A 22,382-nucleotide genomic window follows, 5' to 3' on the forward strand; every position below is an offset into this window, starting at 1 on the left:
AATATTGGAAAAAAAAATGCCACCTGCTTTTTTCCACCCCTTATTTAGATGTTTAATTCAAATTTATATTCTGCCATTAGAGTTATATAACATTTTTCTCACTATAATCATGTTATCCAGGAAATTCAAGTTTCCTTTCATAGGTAGTGAAAGGATCATCCCCATTTTACAGACAGCAAAAGAGGTTGTGAGCAGTTGTGTCTTTCCTGTAGTCATGCAGCCAGATAAAATGTTTTGGGGCAGAATTTGAACCCAGTTCTCCAGCTGCCAAATTACATACTCCTTCCATTACATGATACTTCTTCCTGCTCTCTTGTTTGCCCTCTTCTCCCTTGCCAGCAGGTAGCATGGTGCGTGTTGTTATTAGAAAATTGCAATAAAACCATTAATAATACTTTAATATTTTCAACAACCTTTTGGAAGCATTCTATTAGGGACACTGGTTTTGGAGCCGAACAGGTTTTTTTTATGGGGGAAATCTATGTAGTGATTATTTCAGCAAGGCTGCATGATCTTCCATCCTGTATCTGGCACTTGGCCAAATTTTTCCATTTTTTGAATGATTCTATTGAGCAAGGCCCTGGGGCCTAAGCCCTCCAGGTTTTACAAAATTTAAAAGTCCATACCTGGGGGCAGCTAGGTGGGACAGTGGATAGAGCTCTGACTCTGGAGGCAGGAGGGCCTGAGTTCAGAAGTGACCTCAGACACTTGATACTTAACTAGCTGTGTGTTCCTGGGCAAGTCACTTAACCCCAACTGCCTCACCAAAAAAAAAGTCCATATCCTTTGGAAGATTACAGTCTAACTGGGGAGATTATATCTACAAAAATAATTATGAAAATAGCTATATATGTGAAGTCCTGTATGAGCTATAGAGATGATAAATGCTGACTTCTAAGGTGGCAGAAATGTCCTAAGTTGGGAGTGAAAGGCAAGATTTGAGCTGGGCCTTAGAGGATGAGTATGATTTTGATAGAGGACTATTCTGGCTAGAGAGAATGGTAAGAGGTAAACATGGGGATAGGAAAGCACCAAGTGTGTTTTGAGGAATGGGGTAGGGTGGCAAATTTGGCTGACTATTCAGTCTTTGCTTTCTCTTTTCACATGTGTTTTAGTTCATACTCTCCTGTAGGCCTGAGGGCAAATGATATTTCTTCCATTGGAAGGTGGTTTAATCATTTTGTCCTATGAAGTAGTTTAGGTAGCAAAGCTCAGCCCTAAACCCAAGTAGATAATGTAGCTAGGGGTCACAAGGCATAGAATGCTGAACCTAGACTCAGGAAGACCTGAGTTCAAATCCTTCTGCCATAGACACTAGCCATATTACCTTTGGCAAATTAATTAATCTCTAATAATAGGGGGTGTGTGAGGATAGTGTGGATTTGAGGATAAAGTGAGGTATTTGTAAAGTGCTTAGCAAACCTTAAAGCTCTATTTAAATGCTCGATGATGGTATGAGAGGTTGCTCTGCTTAAGATACTAAAGTGATGAGAGTAATGGGAAAAGCTCAAGACTTGGGCCCGGAGACAGACATGTTTCCTTTAGACCTGCCCCAAGTACTATACTGACTTAGAGCAAGTTGTCCTCTGTGTCTGTTTCTTCTCTTTAAAACACAGATAACACCTGGCTTCCCTTCCCTAGGATTATTGTGCAAGTTGGCTGAGGTAATTGTGAAAGTGTTTTAGAGAAATATAAAATGTATGTACTTGAAGAGTGAAGGGGAGAGGTTCTTTCTTTGGCAGTTTAGAACAGTGGTGTCAAAATCGAATAGAAGGAGGAGTGGCACTCGTTATACATAAGCACCATGCTGGCCACACATCAAAACATCATAGTCTGTTGTGTTTTTATTTGTTTTTTAAATATTTCCCAATAAATTTTAATCTGGTTTGGAAACACTCTGGAGCAGTGCCAGCCGCATTGAGTTTGTGTTTGACACTTCTGGTGTGGAGGACCCAAGGACTTCATGCCCGGCAATGGCAATGTCTCATAATATTTATATTTACAAAGTCAGGATTGATGTTCCTTGATCATCAGCCCATCAACACTCATTTTTTTCTCTGCCTAGTACTTTGATTATTTCTTACAAGTTACCAGTAACTTTAGGGAAAATAACTTATAGCCCCTTCCAGTTTTAAAAAAATCAAATGAATTAGCATTTTATCTACCTTTAACATAAACCCTGTGAGGTAAGTTTTATTGCTTACATAATATTATATAATTTCATTATCATTAATTATATAATAAAATTACATTTTATTACTTATATAACAATTCCCACTACTGTCTTCATTTTAGAGAGGCAGTGTGTGGTGTGGTAGATAGAACTTTATCTTTGCAATCAGGAAGACCCGAACTTATGTCTCACTTCTGATGTGAGACAGCTGGTGACTTCAGGCAAGTTCCTGAGACTCTTAAGTGTTAGTGAGAGTGCAGACCTGCATTGAGAGAGGGAGTTTCTTCATACTTTACCCCATATTCACTGACATATGAAGAAATTTAGGATTGAGAGACTAACTGGCCAGTTGTGTCTCAGCTAGCATGTCAAGGCAGGAGGGGGAAGTGAACAAGCATTTATTAGACAACTATGTGCCAGGTTGCTTTATGGATGTCTCATTTGATCTTTGCAGCAACTCTATGGGGTGGGTGATAGTGGGATGTCCATTTGACAGTTGAGAAAACTGAGCCAGGCAATGGTTAAGTGGCTTGCCCCCCAGGGTCACACAGCAAGTATGTGACACAGGAAGGATTTAAACTCAGGTCTTCACTCCAGGTCCAGGACTCTATCCTCTGGGCCACCTAAGAGATACTAATAATCTTATTTGGAGCCTGGAATATGACAAAACTATTATTTATATTTACTTTTGTCATTCCAAATGTTTTCTTTAAAAAAAAAACAAAATCAAACCTCTTGTATTTCTATGACTTTTTGAAAAATTCAACTTTATTTTTATTTTCAGTTCCAAATTTTCTTCTTCTATTCCTCTCCCCCACCCATTAAGAAAGTAACAATTATGATACCTGTAATACATACGAAGTCATTCAAAACATTTCTGCATTACTCATGTTCTGGAAAAACAAACAAGAACAAGAAAGGGTAAAAAAAAAAATTGCTTCAATCTGTATTCCAAGTCCATCAGTTTTCTGGAGATGGATGGCATTTTCAATCATGAGCCCTTTTGAATTGTAGTGGATCATTGTATTGATCAGAACTACTAAGTCTTTCACAGTTGTTAATCTATACAGTATTGCTGTTATTGTATAAAATGTTCTCCTGTTTCTGCTCACTTCACTTTGAATCAGTTGATACAGATCTTCCCATTTTTTTCTGGGGAAAAAAATCGTTTCTTTTAGCACAGTAGTATTCCATCACATTTTTATAACATTATTTGTTCAGCCATTCTCCACTTGATGTTCATTTCCTCCCCCCCCTTTGTTTCCAGTTCTTTGCTACTGCAAAAAGAAGTACTGTAACTACTTTTGTACATATGCTTCCTTTTCCTTTGATCTCTTGGGGTATAGGCCTAGTAGTGGGATATAGTTGCAGATTGTTACCCAGAATGGTTGGACTAGTTCACAGCTCCAACCGGAATGCATTAGTGTACCTATTTTCCCCACACTCCCTCTAACTTTTTTTATTTTCTTTTTCTATTATCTTAGCCAATCTGGTGAGTATGAGGTAGTACCTTAGAATTGTTTTAATGTGCATTTTTCTAATTATTAGTGATTCAGAGAATTTTTTTTGTATGACTTGATAGCCTTGATTTCTTCCTCTGAAAACTGTTCATATCCCTTGACCATTTATCAGTTGGGGAATGGCTCTTATTCTTTATAAATTTGGCTCAGTTCCCTATATGTTTGAGAAATGGGACCTTTATCAGAAACTTGATACAAAATCATCCCCTTCCGTATTTCCTGCTTTTCTTTTATTTTTGGCCACATTGGTTTTATTTTAAGAAAAAAAAACTTTTAAATTTTGTTTAATCAAAATATCCATTTTACTTTCTGGGAACCTCTTTATCTCCTACCTGGTCATTAACTCTTCTGACCTTATATCTGACAGGTAATTTTTTCCATGCTCCCCTAGTTCACTTTTGATATCGCCCTTTTTGTCTAACTTATTTTGAGCTTGTCTTGGTATATGGTGTGAAATATTGGTCTATGCCATATTCTTGAGTTTTCCCAGCAGTTTTTGTCCAATAGCTGGTATCTTTGGGTTTATCAAACAGTGGGTTACTGTGATCATTTACTTCTGTATAATGTGAACCTAATCTATTCCATTGATGAACTTCAGTATTAAATTGTTTTAATGATTACCACTTTATTGTGTAGTTTGAGATCTGGCACTGCTAGGGTCACTTGATATTCTTGATATTGTTCCTTCAGATGAATTTTATCGTTATTTTTCCTAGCTTTGTAAAGTAATTTCTTAGTAGTTTGACTGGTATGGTATTGAATATAGTAAATTATTTAGGTAGTACTGTTATTTTTTTATATAGGCTCTTCTTACCTGTAAGCAATTGATATTTCTCTAGTAATTTAGATTTTCCTTTATTTGTGTGAAGAATATTTTGTAATTGTATTCATCGAGTTCCTGTGTTTCTTGGCAGGTAGATTCTCAAGTATTTTATAACTGTCTGTAGTTATTTCAAATGAAATTTCTCTTTCTATATCTTACTGTTGCAGTTTGTCAGAAATATATAGAAGTGTTGATGTTTTATGTCGGTTTATTTTAAATCCTGCAACTTTGCTGAAGTTTGTTTTGATTGGTTTTTTGATTGACTCTCGGGTTCATCATAGCATCTGCAAAGAGTGATAGCTTTGTGTCCTCATTGTGTTTATTCCTTCAATTTCTTTTTCTTTTTGCTGTAGCTAGCATTTCTGGTACAATATTGAATAATAATTATAATAATGGCAGCTTTATTTCACCTCTTGTCTTATTGGAAGGGGTTCCAGTTTATTCACATTTCAGATAATGTTTGCTTTTGGTTTTAGATAGATACTTATTTTATGCTTTCTAGTGCTTTTAATAGGAATGGGTATTGTATTCAGCTCTTACTTTCTAATGTGCTAAGAGTTAAGCCAGCCTGTGCGTTGTGTCAACATTGGACAGAGTGATGAACTGGACAGGAAGACCTGTATTCATATCCTTCCTCTGACCCTTACTAACTGTGACCATGGGCCAGTTATAATCATTTCTCTGTTTCAGTTTCTTCATCTGTAAAATGGGGGAAAATATGCCCATGTATTTAATTTACAAGGCTGTGAAAGACTCAAAAGAGATGTCTGAAGCATTAGTCAAACTTTAAAACATTTTTTATAACATGTCAGTTACAGTATTTCTAGGCATGAATACAAGAAACAGTGTATGAGTTGAGCAATGACAGTCCCTAGGTACATGGTCGTACAGACTCTATTTATTCAGACTTCAATACTTCAAGGATCTGCAATGTGTAAGTGTGGGTATTCCTTCCACAAATGCAGAGTGCAGCTTTTCTGTATAACTTAATAGGTAATCTTTGAGAATTGCTGTGGTTGAAAAATTCATCTCCTCACAACCAACCTGGGGATGAGCCTTGGTGAATTTAGACTGGTTCTCTAATGACAGTATCATCACCAGTTGGATGGTTGGGACTGGAAGCCTTTCCAGCTTGTATAGGACCTGCAGGCACTTTCACTCTGCTTGCATCTTCCTCACCTCACCAGGGAGCATCATGGGAATCTGTTAGTGGGGGAGATGCTTAACAAGTGCCAGAGAAATGGAACTTAAGTTGTTTCTGGTTGTGTTGGAAACAGAGAAGTAGAATGTGGCCCCAGAGTAGATTAATGCTAAATGAACTTTTATCATGGGAGAATCAAGTGGATAGAAAAAACCCTCAAACAGTTCTCTCCAAACTTCCCCTTGTCTGCCCCCCCCCAAAAAAAAGTTTGCATGTGGCCTATCCTAACCATGAACTGAAACTCCCTAAGAGGAAAGATCATGAAAAGGATACTGCGTTTAGTATCCTACCTAAACAATTACGTCACATAGTTGGTTAACTGAGGGTGACAAGGCCAGCCTAGCAACAGCTCCCCCTCTTTCTGGTGCCATTGTAAAATAGGATTCGTTTATAGTTACTTGTATTGTGAGCAATTTTTAACATCTATGTTGTATGTTGTGGGATAGGTGTACTTCCTTTTATTCCTGTGGTTTCCTAGTTAGTCCCTTTGAAGTCATTGTAACATCAGGTGAAAACCTTCGCAAGGTTATACTATTTTCTGGATTAGTTTTGAGTTTCAAGTCATAGTCAAGGGACCATTAAGGAAACAACTCAAATCTCATTCAAGTGAATGATATATCCATGGAGCAGCAGCAGTGTCCCAAGTAATGACCTTCAGAAGCCACATCGGGCTGGAATCTTGGGATCCTAAGACTTGGGGCTATGTGCTTCTGATGAATGCCAGCCCTCCCTCCACCCCCATTACCTTTTCTATGGTGACAAGCCTTTGGAGAGAAAATTCTGTGCTACAGAGTTTTTTCATTGGGTCCCTTCTAAAGATAATTGCCTACCTCCTGCTAATCCAAGGGGGGGAAACCTTCAGCAGATAGCCTCTAATTTCCAGGAGGAGTTTCCTGAAAGTGGCCCAGTGCAGTAGGTGTGACCTGCCCTGCAAACGGTGTCTCTCCCCTTACAGAAATGAATCAGGAATAAAACATTTATTGCACAATGTTTTGTCCTATGGGCAGCCTTTCAAGATGTCCTTATTGTGCTTGTTGAGGTATATGCCTGTGTTTTCTCCCAATTGGCATTTCGTTTACTAGGTCTTTGCATTATTTTATCCAAAGTTTCTTGAGGAGGGACAGATCTTGAATGAAAGTGTCGACCTCATAACCAAAAAAAGGACTGGTTCTCTGTGGGAAATACATACACTGACAGAGTGGCTAACGCTTGGAGAAATTAGGTTCTTTAAAATGTCACTGCTTGGAGTGTTTTGTTAGTAGCCTGTAAAGTTATCTTTTAGAGATTTATTTCAGCTGTCTCATAATTTTATAGTTATTCCTTTTCCTTTAAAAATTATAAAAGCCACTCTTGTGAGCAGCATTACAGCATATGATGGTTAAGTCACCCACAGCACCAGAACCGTTTCCAACATGATAAAAGAGGACTGATGGAGAAGGCAGCCCTGTGAGCTAATTTGGGGTGAATAGGTTTACATATCTATTTTTAGTTATTGTCAATAAGGGCTTTCATTTGCAAAGATTTGTTTTGGCGTGAATCATTCCTTTGGGTCTGCATTTGAAGAACTGGGAGTTAAAATAACTAAATCGTTTTCATCCTCTGCCCCCTTACCCCAGCGAGTGTGTACACACCGACTCTGTCCCTAGCAGTTCTTTAGGCAGGCTGTGGAGGGGAGGGTAGGTAGAAGGGCAGGGTCATTGCTGATGTTGGCATTTCTTCTCTTCCAGCCTCTTTTTTCCACCCCGAACTGCTCAAGTCCTAATGGGTGGCAACTGCATCACCAGACAAAATTAACTTGTAAGAAGGAGGAACAGGGTGAACTGGCAGTGCTGTCAAGTGGCTGTGTTGTAATGTGTTGAGAGGGGGTAGTAAGCCAGACGAAAACTATAAACTCCCTAAAGGCATATCATTTCCCAAGGGTCTGAGTGAGAGAACAATTGGGTTCAGTTCTTCAGACCAGCCTTGGGCCATTGTTCTTTGTCCTGTCACCTTTTTTCCTCTTGCTCTCTCTCTGGCTCCCAAAGCCGGAGAAGGGTCGTTTAGGCCTATGTCCTAATTTGAGAGAAAAGAGAAAAAAAGACATTACAGGCAGGTCTAGGTGAGTGACTTGCCCAAGGTCACACAGCTCAGTTTACTATTTGTCTGCTATGTTTAGTGGGATTCTGTCCCATGTTGTTCCTCCCTACTGGTGCCTTGGCTTGAGACACTTGCTCTCAACCCCTCTAAGAGATGTGTAGCTAAACACTGAGCAGAAGAACATTGACACTGGAGTCTGAAGACCCAAGTTCGAGCCCTGTCTCTGACACATGACTTCAGGCGAGTCACTCAGTCTTCCTTTGTGTCAGTTTCCTAAACTGTAAAATTAAGGGGTTGGAATAGATGGCCTCTCAGGTCCCTTCCAGTTCTAAATATTTGATTCTATGACCCTAAGTGCTTGACAAACAGCCTGTCGAATGGGAGCCACCCCCAAACCTGGCCTAGATTACCACTGCACTTAGTGCTTAGTAGTGCTCTTTTGGCCATCTCGGGGCGCTGCTTCCTAGGAATCCCTGATGTGCCGCTTGATTTGAAACCTTGGTTTTCCATTGGACCCTAGCTTTGGCAAGAGCCATGTAAAGAAATAGCACGTGTGGGATAGTGAAAAGAGCCCTCCTGGGAGTCCCGAGGTCTGGGTTCTAATTCCGCCTCTGTGATTTCTGTGACTTCAAATTCTTTTGGCATTTTGCAGTTTATGATATTGTTTTCTAACCAACACCCATACATAAGATGAGGCCAAGGAGGCCTGTTTTAGAGACAAGCAGCTGAGCTGGGGGAACTGAGACAATTTGCCCATTTAGACTTACAGTTAGGTCTTTTCACTCTTATAAAAGTGGTCTGTTCTTGCACAATTCTGCCTCTGAGTTGCTTCATGAACTACTGGAGCTTCAGTGTTCTCATCTGTGGGAAAAAAAAAAAGGGCTAGATGACATCCCAAGCCCTTAGAATGAGACTACTTAGCACCGCAATTTTGAGTTTGTGCCCTGGCTAATTTCTAAGATGAGTGTATGCCCCCTACCAACCCAGTGAGGCTCCCAACAAAGACTGGTCAGACTCCTTAGTGAAGTACATGTTGGCATATGCTTTGCCTTGACTGGAGTGATCATGAAAAATGCGGTTCAGGTGGCATGCATTGCTGGAATAGTGTGGGACTAAGAGAGCACAGTCTCCACATTCCTTGGGAAGCAGTTCATATTTGGTCAAAGCTACTCAGTTTGTATTTAAGGAAAAGAGCAGTCGAGTTCATGTTTTCATTTGCATTTTATCAACTGAACTCCTTCATGGCCTGAGGACTTCTCCAGTTTGGGAAAGAACAGAGGCATGTGAGATGATGGTGCAAGTGTAACAGCTGCCATTACATTCCAAGGATAGCTTCTGAATGATTTCAGCCTTTTTTAGCCCAAGAGGATACTGACAGATTTTTGTCTTGTTTTGTTTTTAAAAATTATTTGGCCTTTCATTATGGGGTCGCGTCTTTCGGGTTAGCACTCTGGAAAGGTGCTTGACCAATTGTCGCTCTTCAAGTTTGCAGTGTTGGCAGTTTGAATAAAATTCAAGGAGATTTGAGGCTCTTTTGGAGCACAAGAAAATTGGGGCAGCCTGGATTTGTGAGGCTTAATAATTTGATTCTCTGTGGAGTTTTGCGGTGTTAGCGGATTCAGTTGGTAGTGAGAGTCCTCAACAGAAATGCAGTATTTGAGCACTAAAACATTTTTGAAATGTTTGGAATTGCTTACTTGGAGATGTGCAGGACAAAGATAGTCATCTGCTTTTTGTTCATTAAGTAAGACTACTGGGGACTTACTGAAGCTTATCCTAATTTGGTGAAACTGCCCTTGTGTACTTATTAGGGTGGTGAGAAAGTGGTTCTAAATGGTTTTCATTCCACTAAACCAAAAGAAAGCCAAGATCTATTCAGATGGTCATCTAGCATTACCTAGTTTAAACAGTGGGGCAAAAGCAAATAAAGTAGATAGAACCCAAATTCTGCATTTGTTCAAATCCCACTCTCTTGTCACTTAAGACCTGTGACTTGGGGCAAATTGATTAACCTCTCTGGTCTTGCACTAGACTTCCGAGGCCTCACCTAACTCTGTCTAAATCGCTGATTTTATGAACTGATGATCCTATGCATGTTTGAATTCTGAGTATTGTATTTGGAGTCAGGTCTGGGTTTGAGTCTCTAATTCTGCCTCCTATTAGCAATATGACTCAAGAAGTCACATAATCCCTTTGTGATTCAGTTTATTATTCTGTAAAATGGAGATAATAGTGGTTGGTGGTATATCACAAGGCTATAATGATTATTAGTGAGATTTTTTGATGAAATTATATACGTGTGTATTGTGTGTGTGTGTGTATATATATGTATGTATGTATGTATGTATGTATGCGCTTGTCTGCCTATAGCATTTTGCAAGCCTTAAAGCATTAGATACATCTTAGCTGTTGTTACCATCCTTAAGTTAAACCAAGGAAATCCTATTTGAAAAAGTGTCTTTGTCAACCTATGGTATTTGAAACACAAGTTTTGAGATCTGTTAATAGTGAGCATGGCTCTCCTACCTCCCAGAATTTTTATTGGCCTTTGAAGAGTTACATGTGTTAAATATACTGTTAGAAGAGATTTGAAATTAACTTTTCTCTGCATTGATGCATGAAGGTGACTAATATTTAAGGAAATGCTGGAAAAAGCCAGAACATTACTCATCATGGGATTAGCACATCCCTCAAAGGCTTAATAGATAATATTCTCATGCTTAAAAGCTTAATATGGTCATGAATTCCAAAATAAATCTGCAAAAGCTAATTCTTAGCAAGTGACAAACTAATTGCTCTTCCATACTTTTTTTTATTGATGTCTTTTGTTTTTATACAAAATGATTTCTGGAGATAACACTCTTTTCACCTCAAAAGTGAACCCTCTTACAATGAAGAAAAGGGATTAAGAAAAAAACAACTGACAAATGAATACATACAGTCTGCCAGAGTGTACAGCATTCTGTTCTAGTTGTCCCCTACATCTCTGTGGAAGGGCAGACATGACTTCATCTCCTCCCCTGGACCAGTATTAATTTTTCACTTACTCCAAGTTGAGCTTCCTTTCCGTGTTTACTTGGCGCTGTTTATGCTCGTTGTTTTTGCCTTTTTTGTGTCCCCAGTGCCTAGCAGATTGCCTGGAACGTATTAAGCAGTTAGTAAATGCTTGTGTGTTGATTATACTCTGCCATAGTTCATACTAATCTCATGTTTCTCTGAATAATAGCTAATAATAGCTGGCATTTATAGGTTTATATTTGTTTTGTATATTATTTTTTTATTTATTATGTAAGTTTATATATTTTTATAAGGTTTGCAAAGCACTTCACATGTTAAATAATTTGTTCCTCACAACAAAATCATGAGGTGGGTGCCACTATTATCTCCATTTTACAGATGAGCAGACTGAGGCAGGTTGTGACTTGCCAGGGTCACACAGTATCTGAGGCAGGACTCAAACTCAAGTCTTACAGACTCCCTAATCCAGGACTCTATGCATTGTGTCACCTAGCTACCTCATTTGTGTCGTGTTTTACAAAAATATTCCATTGCATTTCATATACTCCAGCTCATCCAGCCTTTCTCCAGTTACGTGGCACCGACTTTGTTTTCAGTTCTTGACAATCCCTGAAAGTAGTATGCCATGAATATTTTGGTATGTTGGACCTTCTTCCATACTTTGGGGGGCGAAAGTTAACTTTAGTTGATAAACCTAGCATCTTACACCTGGGTTCAGTAAACCATTGATCACTTCAATCTTGACCAACCCTAATTATTCTAGATGGCTCTTTGTAGAGGTCATTTACCTATTAAAAGACACTACCACTTATTTGGAAAGGGCTATTTCCCTATCCCCTAAGACTGACTGATAATCCTACCAAATTGTTCTTTCACCTTGCTAACCTCATATCATAACATCTATGTTCATAGTGCTTGTTATATCAACGTAACCACAAAGAATAACAACCGGAATTCAAAGTTTTAAATTTTGAATTTTGCCCTCTTCGCTCTGGGGGTATTGAGAATTAGCCTACATTTCTAGACCTGTGGTTTAGGTTGTTAATTCTTATTAGCATTCATTTTTTTCTCTCACTTTTTTCCCCCTGCCCAATATAATTTTTTTCAGGCTTGTGCTAACTTTTATGGTTGACCTAATGGCACATCTCATTATTACTGAGTATAAAAATAGAACCTCTGCTCCAGAGAGGTTGAGCTTACAACCTGAATGTCACCTTTGGGGTTGAGTTCTTGAAAGAAGATTGTGAATTATCACAAGGCAGAAAACAGCTGTTAAGAGTCCAAACCTTCTAGGAGTAAAGATTTGTAATACAGAGGTCATTTTACCTTGTGGACGGAGAACAGAAACTATTTTTGAGGGAGGTACCTCCTTTATAATGCTGATGGTAGGGGTACAGTCCTAAACCTGTCAAGGCTCAATGTTTATTGCTACTTCGAGTTATGTTTTAGGGAGAGTGATTTGAACTGTTACATCCACATCTTTAATGACAAGTATATTATTGTGGGTTTCTGTCTTTTTAATTAAAGTCATGTGCCCTAACAACACACACTGAAAATAGCAAGAAGTTTCCTCCTGAATACATATCATTTGTTACTGGCTTTTTTCCAGTACCCCAAGGATTATAAATTTCTGTGCCTTCTATGGCCCAAAGAAATTAATCCCAATCTTGGTTGCCTTTTTTGTAAATTTGTTTAGTGTGGGACCAAAAAAGAATTAGAATTGCCTTATTGGCTAATAATAATAATAATAATAACTGACTTTTTATAAAGAGCTTTAAAGTTGGCAAAGTACTTTCCGTGTTATCTCATTTGACCCACAAAACAATCCTGTGAGATAGGTATTACAGGTTTTTATCCCCATTTTATAGGTGAGGAAACTGATACCCAGAGAAATTGTGATTTATCCATAGTCATACAGTTAATGTTAGAGATGGGATTTGAATCCAGATCTTACTTATTTCAAGTACAGCATTATATCAACCAATCTTGCTGCCTTCCCTTCTGTTCTGAAAATATTAATCTTTCCTTTCACCTGTTCTTCTGCCACACACTTTGCAATTCCAGCTATGTAGAGATGAACCGTGTATATTTTCCTAGTTGGAAATTTAATCTTTAAAATGCTATATAAAAGATGGAATGGCTAATTGTTAACTTAGGCGATGAGGGCATGGAGTCACTAAGACTTCTTATGTGTACTCTTCCCCCACTTCCCTCCTCTTCTTTTGGACCAGGTAGCCTTTATCTGTGACACTGCCTGCACCTCAGATCGTGTGTCAGCTGCCTAACAAATGTATGCTTCTGATCCCAAGGACAACTGGTGAAATGTGCAGCTACATGCAGGCCTTTACTAGAAAAGCGAGTTGAAGCTATTGAGCCCTCATGGTGCATGGGCCAATGATATTTACATAATAATAGCTAACATTTTCATATAACATAAATAAAGGTTTGCAAATCACTGTACATGTGCTATCGCATTCGATCTTTTTAATAACCCTGTTGTTATTGGAAAGGAAGACCCGTTAGATTGCATGAGAGCTTTATAAATATAGAGCTGGGTTCCAAATTGAATATTAATTTTGCATTTTACCCTTTTGCTAAGTATTTTCTGGAAATTTCAAACGTTTATTTGCAACCAGTCTGCTCCCTCCCCTACCATTAAACTTTGCCTCTTTTAAAATTGGTTTCGAACACAGGAGGGTGATAAATTTAATAGGCCTAAAATAGCATAAACCTGCAGTGTGCCCTTGAGTACATCAGAAAGTAAATAATAGAGTCATATTTGGCAGCTAAATAAGTTTCTGTGGGAAGAGAACATATACAGACTCTTTACTACCTGTATGGTTGCCACAGCTTTGCCCTGAAGGCTGCAGGGAGAGGGGAGTGAGTCTTGTGGAAGTGCTCCACAAAACCTCTCTGGTCTGTTGTTAGGCCTTAAAAAGAGTCCACTGCCTGCAGTCCCCTGGTAAAAGGTTAAGGAGCAGTATGCACAGTCAACAAGCATTTATGAAATGCCTGCTCTATATGCTGAGCACTATGCCAGACACTTGAGCTACAAAGAATGATACATTCCCCTGTTTCCATGGAGTTTCCATTCTAACAACAGCCAGGATGGGCATGCAGGAGCAAGTGCCTTCCCAGTCCATGGCGTCCTGCGTTTTACAACAGTTTTTCATGTGGTCAGAAGAAAACCAGATTGCATCGTCACCCCTGCCACAGTTGGCAAAACATAGTTCTCATTGTCCCCTTATAGAGCCAGTGTTGCTAGAAGTTCTTCTCCTTCATCAGATTCCTGGGCTCGTGTTGTCATGGTGGTTGTTAAGCATTTTGTCTAAGCTACTGCAAACAAGTGAAGTCTCTAGCAGCAAACAAACACGTTATCCATCTTCTTGAAAAGAATGCTCCTGAGCAACACTGGAAGCTATGTTTTGCTTGCTTTGAGCTCTTCATATGCAATATTGCCCTCTGCTGGTAAATAACTCAGAAGAATTGTGTACAGACTGGTTTTTTCCTTCCTGCTCTCCTTTTTGTTGAGCTGTTTGGCCTACTTTTTAATATACACCCACTGGAGGAGAAAACCACTCCTCTTCCTCCTCCTCTGTGCCACCCTTCCCCCAACCAAAATAGTGTCTCCAAAGCTTTTCAAAGAGTGAATTCTTAGTGCCATACGCACTCTTGGTTAGTGGTGTCAAACTCAGATAGAAATGGGGCTAGTATACCATATGTAAGGATTCCTGTAGTTGTATATTGACTTTGAGAACCACAAATTAACATTGTCTTATTTCATTTTAATTTATTTTGTTTAATATTTCCCAATTTTTAATCTGGTTCAGCTGCACTCTGGAGTGTTGTATACCACTGACTTCCTGTTTAACATATCTGCTGTAGGACAGTAGTCTACTCCTTACTCTTCCTTTCTTCCCTTCCCCCCTTCCTTTTGATGGGGGAAAGGCTAATTTTCATTTCCTCCAAAGCCTGGAAGTGGGTGAGATGGGACAGCAAAGCCCCTGGGCTTAAGCAAAAGTTAACTTAGAGGAGCTTCCCCTGGCATGAAACTGCCTTCTCCGCTGGGAATTTGGGGCAAACCTTGGCTCATTATCCAGCATGAGAGCTTTGTGGATATACAGATAGCTGGGTTCCAATCTGAATATTACTTTTACTGTTCATTATTTTGTTAGGTGTGGGAGTGACAAAAGGGACCCTTGCCTTGCTTCTAATTGATACCATATTTTATCAACCTGGATAGCCACCCTTGGGAGATCCATACCTGTGTATCTCTTTTTTGGGAACTCCATACCCCAGGGTATCTTGCTGGTTGCTGTTGTTAGGTTCAGTCTGTATGGAGCTGGGCAGAAAAAGATCAGCTCCTACTTTACTCAGAGTCCATAGATGATATTTTGTCCTGTAATTCAGCATTATACCTCTCCTTCCTCCCAGAAAACAGACTAGAAATCTAATATTGAATTAAATGAAAAATGTAACTGTTGCCTGTGTATTTAAAATGGTTTTGAGCCCATGACTGCTTTTCCCAGTTGGAGGCTGAGTCTGTAGATGATTCTGTGAGGAGTGGAAGGGCTGACCAGACCCTAGGAATTCAGGAGCCAGTCTGCCCAGCCAAGAGGCTGATGCCTTTGTGACAGTGGTGCTCTCATTCTGTAACCGTAGGGGGTCCTCATGTATCAGGTGGCAGCTCTGCAGGGCTGGCCGGCCGCTGGTCTCCAGCCTTGGCATCGTGTGGGCTTGCTTTTACAAAACTTGAGCCAATAGATGGGAGTGGGTGCTGAAGAAATGGGTTCATTGGAACAGGATATGGATCTGATTTTCTGACTTGAAAGACAGCTTCTTTTCCCTGTACCAACCTGGCTCATTAAGTTACTTAATGCCTCAGGGCTTCAGTTTCCTCATTTGTAAAATGGAGAGGTTGCATTAGATAACCTCTAAGATCTCTTCCAGATCTAAATCCCCTACCTCCCCCTCCCTATTAATTTTTCTAAGCCCGTGACAAGAAAAGGGTGAGAAGTGTTTTAGCTGTATGCTGGTATTACTAGTCAAACAGAATAGCTTCTCTTAACTCTCTTCATAGTCTCCCTCCTTCCTCCCTTCCCCCTTCCCACCCCCAGCTCTTTCCTTTACCTTTTCAGAGCCTAAGAACAGGTTTGGGAAGAAAGAAATGGCTTTAGGCAATGCCAGGGAAAAAAAATAGCTCTTAACCTTGGCAGTCAGTGGCTTCCAGTCCCTGTGTGGAGTTTGCTGAGTCATTTCAGGGTCACTACCCAAAATCCATCCTTCTGTGGCCCATAACTTTTCTTGAAGAGAGCAGCATGAAATCATGGAAGAACATGGGGTTTGTTTGCCTGGATTCCTGTGTCCCTCCCCTCTCAGAACCTCTGTTTCCCAAGCTACACAAATGGCCTCACCTAGAGACTTTGTTAAACTTTAAAATAAATACTTACCTAAGTGTGAGAAAGTAATTTCTGCCCTGGCCAGGGGCTGGCCTGCTAGCTGGACCTCGAGATATGCTGGCATCCAAGGCTACCCTTAAAAACCTACGCTCATCTTTCCATGTCACAAGAGGTTTCTTTTTCCTGGCTGTGTGACCCTCTCTCAGCCTCATTTTCCTCAACTATAAAAGGGGATAATAATATGTACCTCAAAGGGTTTTTGTGAGGATCAAATGAGTTAATTATATAAATTATATAAATATAAGGGCTGTATAAATGTTAACTGTTATTATTACCCAAAAATGAGAGAAAACAAACAGATTTGGAAAATGGGCAAAATTTTTTTCTTTCAGTAAATAAACATGCCTAATAATCCCCAACAGCAGCCCAGATGAAAGACAGCATGGTTTGGTTGGTGGATGGTCTCAGCCTGTAAATTCTGGGTTTAAGCCTTGCCTCTGACCCTGAGCAACCCTGAGCAGGTTGCTTTAAGACTGTCTGTTGTAGAGAAGGTGGTGGTCTTCATTGGTTGAGGGCCTGTGCCTACCAGGAGTGTTGCTGTGTTCTCCTGCCCACCCTCCCTTCCCCCATCCCACAACCTTTCGAAAAGTATTGGTGATTTGGGAAATTTTGGTGTCTGTAGTCCTGATGACATCTTAAATGTTGCCTCTTCTCTCCAGAATTGTGGACTCATAGATTTGAAGCTGGAAGGGGCCTTAGAGATTCTTCCAACCCCTCCATCTTATAAAATTAAGAAACAGAGGGTCAGGGATGGCCCCCAGTGAGTAATGAAGTGCTCTTGCCATACTGCCTACAAGCAGCTAGCTCCCCTAGCCATCCCCTTGTACCTCATCCTCTTACTGCAATTCCCTTTTCTTCCTCTTTAAGGTTCCAGGAGGCTTTGGAAGTATTCCGCAGTCATGGGGAATCAGGAAGCAGCCAGGCTTTTCTGAGCCTGTAGCATGGCAAATGGCCAGGGCCTGTGGCTCTGTGACTCAAACACAGATGCTTTCACAGTGTCAGAAAGTACCATGGTCAGAACTAAAAGCTTCCTCGAGAGTGGGTGGCAGCAGGTGGGGAACAATTAGTGGGTAGTCTCCTGCTGGTTGGTAGTAGTAATCAGAATAGATCTTAATGTTTGCACCTATTTAAAACAAATTTACAGTATTCATGTTCTTAGACATCCTTGTGGGTGAGTTCCCTCTCTCTACCTTTTTTTGTCTGTACCTTTTAGTGCCTAAACCAGCATTCCACTTTCCATCTGCCTGCCTGGACACAAGGCTGGCTCCCAGGCCTGGAATGAATGCTTTCCTTGAATTTACATCTCAGAATCCTTTAAGGCCTAGTGCAGGTGGAAACCTGACTTGATAAGTTGTTGGTGGAATGTAAGCGCCTTGAAGGCAATGCCTAGGGCAGTCATTGGCCCTGCTTGCTGATTGGTTGATTAGCATGCTCTCCTTTATATTATCCTGGGGATGAGCGTATATGTTGTATGTTGAGAATGTCATCTCTTTTAAGGCAGAATCCATTTTCATGTTTAATTTTGTTCCTCAATGTGTAGTGATTCAATTTAACACACATTTAATATTAACAACAACAGTACTATTAGCTATCACTTTATATCTAGCACTGTATAGGACTTTAAGGTTTGTAAAGGGCTTTACAAATACTATCTCCTTTCATCCTCACAACCACCCTGGGTGGGGGTAAGTGCTATCGTTATCTCCATTTTACAGATGAGAAAACTGGGATTGTGAGTGGTTAAGTGGCTTGCCTAGCGTTCCATACCTAGAAAGTATCAGTGACCAGATTGGAACTCAGGTCTTCCTGACCCCAAGTTCAGTGTTCTTTCCACTCTGCTGTCTTTATTATGCACCTGCTATGTACAAGGCACTACCCTAGGCATTGGGAATATAAAGATATAACTGAAATAGTCCTAGACCTCAAGGTGCTTACACTCTACTGAGGAAATCACCATGCAAATAGATAATTAAACATAAGGTAATCTGCTGAAGAAGGGAACACTGAAAATTAGGAGGGGAAGGTGTTAATAGAAGGTTGAGTTGAATGGAACAAGTGTTTGTTTAAGCGATTACTGACTGCTTCTGACTAGTTCCCTTGTGCTACCTACTTATGTTGATAATAATGAATGATAATAGCTTATATTTAGATAGTGCTTTAATTTTGCAAAGATCTTCCCATAATGATCTTACTTGATGCTTACAACAGCTCTGTGAGCTAACCATTGCAAATGTTATCACCACATCAGGAAACTGACTTGCATATAAAATGAGGTATATAGTAAGTGGTGGAAACAGTATTCAAATCTGGCTTCTTGGTCTCCAGGTCCAGAGCTCTTTCTCTTGTACTTCACTGTCTGTCCGTCTGTGAATGTATGTATTGTAGTATTGTAATGTTGATTTCTGATGATGGGGCATATGTTTTCATTTAAAAAAAAAAAAAGGATTCTTTCTTGTTTCATCAGGCCCTAATTTTACTTTTAGCCAGAAAAGAACAGAGTAGTCAATGGCAGTTTTTGGATAGGGTTGGAGGGCATTATTGAATTCTTGGTTCTCATTTTTCAGCTGTTTTCCATTTCCTTCCTAGGGTTGTCCATCCTGCCAGCTCAGTAAATACAGTTTGGGGAATGTTGAATGGGTGATGAAGTACAATTGGCGGTTTGCCCTTGATTGACTCAAGGAAGTTACAAGCTCATTGTAGTGACCAGATTTACTTACATATGTGAAACAGAACCCAACACACATAGTAAAGTGAAAAAATTAGTGCAGTATAGATAGCAAGGCCCAATAGGAATGTCCCCAAAAGGTAGAATGTGTTTAAGGTAGAATGTGGTTTTGCTTGGTTGAATATTAATTCTGCTAATAAGTTCAATAAACTGTGTGAAGTATCTGTTGAAACATGAAGAAAGAAGAACCCTTGCAGAAGCCAAATTCTATAAAGCAACTATGGAAAGAGATCTCTAATGCATACCATACATGAATGACTAGTATGCTAGATGATAGAATTAGGATCCAAAACTGTCGTTGTCTTATGCTTATGCTGGGCTGACACTGACAGTAAAAATTTTAAAGAAGGTGTAGCACATGGGTGAGAGTGTAGGGGAAAGACAGATTAGGAAACAATCCATGTGAAAAAGATGTAGGGATTTCTACTGGACTGCTAAATCAGGGCTGTCCATAGTGTGAAGGCTACATAGTCAGTTGTAGGCAACCCAAAAAGTAATCTTGGGCTGTATGATAGATGTATAATATCAAAGTCTGGGGAAGCAGGATAGCCCGTTGAACTTTTCCTGTCCGGAAAATCTCTGGAAATATATTGTGTCCAGATCTGGGTATCACATTTAATTGGATTAGGGATAAGTTGGAGAACATGGAGAGGAGGGGTGACCAAGATGGCAACTAGCAACCGTGGGATAAAGAGATTATTCGAAGGAACTGGAAATATTTAGCCTGAAGAAGAGAAGGTATTTGAAGGGTTTTAATGGGCAGGGGAGATTGGATTTGTTTATTCTATTTAGCTACAAAAGACAAGACCAGGAACAGTCATTGGAAATTACAAGGAATAGTTTTTTGGCTCAACATAAAGAAAAACTTCCTGATAATTAAGAAAGTCTGACAGTGGAATGGTTTGCCTTTGGAGGTAGTGGACTCCAGGTTACTTTAGGTGTCAAGACAAAAATTCACTTATCACTTTTTGAGATTGTTGTATAGGACTCTTTATGATTTGAATAGGGGTTGGACTGGATTCCCTCTGAGATCACTTTTTAAAGGCTCTTTTAAGATTTTATGTGGATATATAATTGACATATTGCTTGCCTTCTCAATGGGTAGAGGAAGAGCTGGAGGGAAGGAAAGAATTTGGAACTCATAATTTTTTTAAAAACTGAATGATAAAAGTAATAAAAAAGCAACGAAAAAAAGATTTTATGCAGGAATGGCTGCTTAGAAAAGAAATGAAAACATCTGGTGTGTGATATATATAATCAAAGCCACCTTCAAAAATGTTCTCTTAACATTGACTATGGGTTTCCCCTCTTAGGCTCATAGATTTGGAGCTAGAAGGGACCTTAGAGATCATGTAATCCAGCTCTCTTATTTTAAAAAATGAGGAAACTGAGTCTTAGAAAAGTGAAGTGACTTGACCAGGGTCATACATTTAACAAGGGTAGAACCAAGACTGACCTGAAGTCCTCTGATTCCAAATCCAGCCCTCATTCTCTGTTATCAGAAGGAGGAGGTTTCAGCTGTGCTGCCACCAAGGGAAATAAGAAAGTCTGGTTTCCCCAGAAAATGTTTTGTTGTTAACAGGTTTCATTTATTATATCTACGGCACATAGTACATCAAAATTCTTGTTGGCAAGAACCAAGTTGGCATGTTTAACCAATTATTTGTTAGGCATGTCGCCTATGTTACCATATGTTGTCATGGTACAGTGAATGGAAAAACTCCTGGCTGTGGTGCCGTCTTGGAGATCTGGCTGTGTATTCCACCAGTCTTGTGGCTATGTCAACCCAATACCTCTGCAGTTAGAGTAATGGAGAGCATTGCTCCTCTGTTTCCTAGTACCTGAAAGTATATTGAAGTTCTTTCTCTTATTAGGCTCAAAAGGCAAAATGTCACATAGCTAAAGCTTTAAAAATTAAATCCTCCACATTAAAAGATATATATTAAATTTTTCGTACTTACATGAGTTCATGAATTCCTCACACGTCTGGCATGGTTTAGGTGTGGTTCTGTCTGAAGGTAGGAGGACTTACTTCTAACTTTCAAACATTCCAACGCTAGGACCCAGTCTGTGACTTACATCTGTTACTGTTAATTGAAGTGGGGTTAGTCCCAGGGCCTACTCCTTACCAAGGAAGTAAGAAAGAAACTGAATGGTTGGCCAGGGGTTAAAGTTTGTAAGCCAAAGGAGCTTGTCCTTGGTTGACTGATTAGCAACTCTACTGTGTTATGTTGACTGGCAGTGGACTCATAGCCAGGGAAACCACATAGATTAAAGGAAGCAGCCAGGTGAGCTTACGGAAACTTGGCCACCAAAATTCCCTTCCTACCTACCCTCCTGTTCAGTTTCACAACCAGGGTTTTTTGAAATGTATCCCAAAAACTCTGCCCTTACCACCAGGATGTAGTGGCGCTCTGCCTAATGTGCCATAGTTTTCTGTAGCTTTTCCCTACTTCCTTTCACAGGGAAGTAGACTGAGAGCTAGTTGGGAGCCAGGTTTGAGCTTTGTTGTCCTTTTTACAAAGCTAGGCTTTACCTCACCCTGCAGGCAGAACATTTTGGAGTTTCTCAGCTTGCTGCATCATCCTGCAGAAACCCGAGATGGAGCAAAACCGGTTTCTAGTTGCCACCTCAGCTTTAGTGGGGATACTCCTTTTGTGGCTGAATCATCTGGAGATTCTGAATTCTGGCCAGTTTTTCCATCAGCCCAGTTAGATTCTGTCCATAGAGACCTGCTTGAAGACTCAGGCTTCTGCCATGTTCCTTTGAAGCTATTGCCTCCATGTCCGTGGATTCTCCCATCGTTAGGATTTTTCTTCATTTTGTTTTCTTAAACTGAGACCTATGTAGAATCTCATAATTGGAGAGCTTTGTTTTAGAAATGAGGAAATTGAGGACCAGAGAATGAAGTGACTGTTCAGTCATTAGGTAGAATCTACTTTATTAGAAAACTGTCTACTAGCATCTCAAAATAAAAATCAAAAGTCTTCTTATATGGGTGACTTACAGGCCACATGGTTTAGTAGATGCACGTTGGACTAGGTGTTAGAACTGGGGTTCCAGTATTGGTTCTGTCACTAATTAGTAGTGTGACTATTAGGGAAGTCGTTTCTCCTCTCTGGGGCTTGGTTTCCTCATCTGTACAGTCAAGGGGACATTAGGCAGGGTTAATTAGAACCCTAAATCTCTTAAGGGCCCTTCCAGCCCTAGATCTTGTAATATTCATAGTGCAAAGAGTCAAAGGACCTGAGTTCAAATCCCACCTGTGCGACTGTGGGCAGATCCTTACCTCCATGGACTTAGTTTCCTCATCTGTAAAATGAGTTTGATTAGATGGCTTCTGAGGTCCCTTCCAGCTTTGTATGATTACAGATCCTTTGATTTTTA

The 22,382-nt window shown here is 39.9% G+C and overlaps 1 protein-coding gene and 1 long non-coding RNA gene across 4 annotated transcripts in view; one reads left to right on the forward strand and one right to left on the reverse strand.

Annotated features, from left to right (window-relative positions):
• DNAJB6 (DnaJ heat shock protein family (Hsp40) member B6) overlaps positions 1–22,382 on the forward strand; it is a 115,295-nt gene that overhangs the window by 76,654 nt on the left and 16,259 nt on the right. The gene's annotated exons all lie outside the window — the stretch shown is intronic.
• On the reverse strand, positions 5,381–21,277 carry LOC114027169. The gene is made up of 3 exons (XR_003567219.1): positions 20,957–21,277; positions 8,561–8,654; positions 5,381–7,769 (listed from the first exon to the last, which is right to left on the reverse strand). It is a non-coding gene; the product is annotated as an uncharacterized LOC114027169 (long non-coding RNA).

Source organism: Vombatus ursinus, unplaced genomic scaffold (assembly GCF_900497805.2).
Source record: "Vombatus ursinus unplaced genomic scaffold, bare-nosed wombat genome assembly UNPS02014852.1, whole genome shotgun sequence".
Lineage (NCBI taxonomy): Eukaryota > Metazoa > Chordata > Mammalia > Diprotodontia > Vombatidae > Vombatus > Vombatus ursinus.